We start from the raw sequence: 3,616 nt of genomic DNA, 5'->3' as shown, positions 1-3,616 counted from the left end.
AGGTAAACATACGACTAGAAATGAACATGATTTTTCAACTTTATGAAATAATGCTTATTTCACATAGAAAATAAACCTTTTTTCTATAGATTAATGAAAAAGCAGCGCCATTGGGTGATGAAACATCAACATTTACTGGACCTGAACCTATTCTGGTATCACCAATACAGTTTATAGACGAACCTTCATTAGTTCTAGACAATATGGACTGGCATAGAGGTTATCTTAATGATTGTTTTGGGGACATGGCCAGCCTAGACGATTTAACTTGTGACATTGACATGATGGAGGACCTGGAGTGGGCAGATATATTTATGCGTGAGCATTTAGGGGATGTTACTAGTGCATCAGAACCTGGTCCTCATAAGGAAATCCCATCACAGGACAATACAGGCTGGCTCGATCAGCTGTCCCCAGACACCTTGGAATACGTACTAACAGGCCTAGGGGACTTCATGCCACCTCCATCCATTGCAATTGAACAGACTGGGGATGGTGCTATTGACAACTCTATGTCCCCCCCCCCACCAGTCCGCTTAATGATACACCTAGTGCTAGTACTAGTAGTAGTAGTAATACAGCAAAAACAACAACAACACCAGTATCCCCTCTTCCAGATTTTTTTCTTTCCAACTCTGCCTTGCACCACACAATGGTCAACAGCGCCAAATTCGGTGATCCCTTCAACTCTTTAGTGTCGGGGGATATAATAACGGATCCCTCGGCCATTACACATTTATATAATAGTAAGATTCGAGCCATTCTTGAACAACAGATGGGGGTTTGGGGGGTGGCGGTCAGTTTAAAAGCTTCAATAACACTAAAAATATTTTTTTTAAATGAAAATGCGGGTAAAGTGTATTCGAAATACTTGCACACAGAGAGGTTAGCAATTCGCCCACATTTATCAATTTATGAGGAGGTTTTTCTAAATTGGGTTAATTGTATTCAAAGCAAGTGGGGAAATTATAACGAGGGGGTAGTGGATCTGAGGTTTTATTTATTGAAAGTTTAAATGTTAATATTTGTAGATTTAAAAAGGATTTTATTGTAAGAGGCGGGGCTGGGGGAGGGAGGGCAATTGAATTAAAATATCATTCAGATTTAGAGGGATGTAGAGGGATACAACGAATCTGTTTCGATACGAGGCTGCAGTGTTTCAAGTATGCATTTTTAATTGCAGCATACAGACGACTTAAAAAAGATGCCACTAAGAAAAAGTTGGATAAAATGGCAGTTAATGGTAGGGAGGGTTCAAAGTTCCCCAAAGTAGATTTTGATTGTTTAAATGGTCAATTTTTCGTAACACTAAAAGGAATAGATATTTTCGAGCGGGCTAATACACATTTAAAGATTGGTGTCACGGTGTTACAGTATGACAGAATTTGAGGAGTGCCAGCGTTCCGATAAGAAGGGGGTATTATTTCCAGTGCGGGCTCCTTCAATTGAATCAGTAGAACATTGGGTGTGGCTTCTATACACCCCACCCACAGACTCTGATTTAATTGGTCATTTCATTCCGATTACGGATATTAGTAGGGTTTTGAAGGATGATAAAAAGCGGAATGGCGTGTGTTCTTGTTGTCCGATAAGTCTCTCCAGATGTTGCTCTTATTTGAAGTTAAAGGATCACATAACGCATTTCAAACGACATGGATACCAGGTTGTGGAAACTGTAAGCAGATATAGAGCGATCTTACGTTTTAAAAATTTCCAAAACACGCTACTGCAGAGCAATAAGATCTTTTTAGACTGCGAAGTGAAACTGACAGACGTGTGCGATCCCTCAAATTCAGATCGTGTTAAAATATATGAAGCCATAGGGGTGTCTTACGCTGATGCACAACGAGATTCCAATAATACCATGCAAGTGCTGGATTTAGTTGAGATGTTGGGTGACGGTGAACACTGCAAGCGCTCGGTATTAGTCTGTCTAATTAAAACAGCGAACGGTGCAATTTTGCACCTTCGTTACATAAAATATTTTATGCTCCTATTACCAGATGACATAACTGCTATTAAAAATCGTTAAATGTGTTGGGGTTGTAAGGGAGAATTTGATGATGGTGTTGGGAATGGAGGGAGGAGGAAGTTGATCGACCATGATCATTTGTGGCACGAAATTACATCGGGGGGGGGGGGAGCAACTTTAGAGGAGTAGCCCATCAGTCGTGCAATTTAAACGTTAGACAGCAATATTTCGTGCCTGTTTTTATACACAATTCCAATTACGACTTAAAGTTTGTTCTACCGGCGTTAGCCCGCTTTCGAATTTCCCCGACATTGCCAGTGTTGAGGAGAATGGGGCACAGGGATGGTTTTTGAAAGTGACTATGAAATACTCACGGAAATCCAAGAATCGGTAAAATACTTTATTTTCTCGTGAATAAATAGACCGGTGGGTAGGAAATCTCTGAGCCCCTACAATTTATCTTTAGTAGAGGATGGGAGCGTGCACTCAATCCCTTCACAACAAAAACTGATTGCCGACCTCAACCCGAAATAGAATATCGTTGTTCATAACGTGCTATTGAAATGGATGGTGTCCAATGGTTTCAAAGTCACAAAGATACATAGAGCCCTCCAATTTGATCAAAAGCCTTACAAGAAAACGTTTATTGACACCTTTGTCAGTAAGCGTTCACAAGCGAAAATAAAAGTTGAAAAAGAAGTCTATAAACTCATTTTGAATTCAGCTTTTGGTAAAATGTGCGAGAGCGTACGAAACAGAAGTCGATGTGACATTGTAACCAACCCCAAAGATTGTGCTCGAATCATTGCAGATCCAAACTTCACATCGTTCACAATCATAGACACTGATATGGTGCTCCTACACCGTAAGAAAAGAAACATTGTTTTAAACAAAATATTGCAGGTGGGAGTGTAATCACTGAAATATCCAAGAAACTCAAGTTGTCATTTTATTATAATGTTTGCAAGGTACAGTGGCCGATTGAGGGACAAGTTCTAGTGTATTACGGGGACACTGCTTCACTCCTGTTAAAAGTCAAAACTGAAAATCTATTGAATGATTTGGAAAATGGCGAGTACATTAGCTCACGAATGGACTACACTAATTGGAACGAATCCCTCTACCCAGAGCTAGTGAAACGCCAGGCCCAAAATCAATTGTTAATGGTAAAATCTGAAACGGGTAGCGATCTGATATCCAGTGGTGTGTTTCCTGGTCCGAAGGTATACTGTGTGGACACGCACAACAAGGATATCAAACAAGTTTACAAGGGGTACCTAGACACTTTGTAAAAAATAATTTCGACATGAGTGTGTATATAAACTGTGTTGAACGTAATTTTGAGCCAACGGGGAAATTCATGGCGATTCACTCTTCACAATTTAAAAACTAAACTGGTAGAGCTGAGAAACACACAATGTCAGCCATCTTATACGAATTCTATACACTTAAGGATATTTTTGACTTAGTGCAACACGTTCACTATTTATTTTCAGATAGTTTTTAATTCGTGTAGTACAGGACAAAGCTCGGTCTACAAAAGTTAACCTAAATTAATTTAAAAAATTACAAATTGGATGAGAGGGTATTTTGGTTAATTGGGTGTTTTTTTTTAATTCTTTTTTCTATATCACAAACAATTTT

Source organism: Artemia sp. Qi Xiang Cuo, chromosome 5 (genome assembly GCF_049724085.1).
Source record: "Artemia sp. Qi Xiang Cuo chromosome 5, ASM4972408v1, whole genome shotgun sequence".
In the NCBI taxonomy this organism is placed as follows: domain Eukaryota; kingdom Metazoa; phylum Arthropoda; class Branchiopoda; order Anostraca; family Artemiidae; genus Artemia; species Artemia sp. Qi Xiang Cuo.
The sequence above is the reverse complement of the archived record's forward strand: the minus strand, read 5'-3'. Positions refer to the sequence as shown.